The 724-nt window shown below is 64.2% G+C and overlaps 1 protein-coding gene across 1 annotated transcript in view; it reads right to left on the bottom strand.

Annotated features, from left to right (window-relative positions):
* OBSL1 (obscurin like 1) overlaps positions 1 to 724 on the bottom strand; it is a 49963-nt gene that overhangs the window by 48963 nt on the left and 276 nt on the right. The gene's annotated exons all lie outside the window — the stretch shown is intronic.

Below are 724 nucleotides of genomic sequence, written 5' to 3'. Positions count from 1 at the left end.
CTCAGGAAGAGGGGTGCGGGGCCCTGACTCCCCCTTACTCCGTGACAGCTGAAAACCCACATGCAGGCAAATCTGCTGACACCAGGCTGGCTCAGGGGTGGGGAATGGGACCCAGGCCCCCTCCCCTCTCGGGGACAACAGCTCTGATCTGGCCCCAGGGCAGGGTACTGGCTGGCTCAGGGGTGGGGAATGGTACTCTGGGCCTGTCCCCTTGAGGGCACCAGTCCCAATCCCGCCGGTTGCCAGTGACCAATGTTTTTCCTCGGGCTCCTGTTTGGTGGCCTCCTTCCTGCGTGTGACTTGATTTGTGGGTGGGATGCAGCAGGGGGAGGGGGTCCTGTGGCACAGGTGTCACATCCCAGCACTATGGCACTAACCAGCCCCCTTCGAAGGCAGCCCAGAGTCATCCTGCCCCGACTCGTCTGCCCTGGGTACCCGGCACCAGCCCAGCACTGAAATGAAACAAATACCACCGGGGCCCCGGCCTTCCCTCCCACACAGGAGACAGAGGGACAGAGATGCCCTTCTGGGCCTGGGGGGCAGAGGAGCAGGGGCAGGAGGGAAAGAGACCCCCTCATCCTGGGCCTGTGGGGCAGAGGAAAGCAGAGATGCTCCCTTCTTGGGTGGGGCAGAGGGGGTAAAGGTCAGAGTCAGCTCCCTGTGGGGGTGTGGGGCAGAGGGGGAAGGGGGCAGAGGCAGCTCCCTGTGGGGGTGTGGGGCAGAG

Source organism: Terrapene carolina, unplaced genomic scaffold (genome assembly GCF_002925995.2).
Source record: "Terrapene carolina triunguis isolate 2854851 unplaced genomic scaffold, T_m_triunguis-2.0 Scaffold243, whole genome shotgun sequence".
In the NCBI taxonomy this organism is placed as follows: Eukaryota; Metazoa; Chordata; order Testudines; family Emydidae; genus Terrapene; species Terrapene triunguis.
This window is presented reverse-complemented; position numbering and strand designations above follow the sequence as displayed.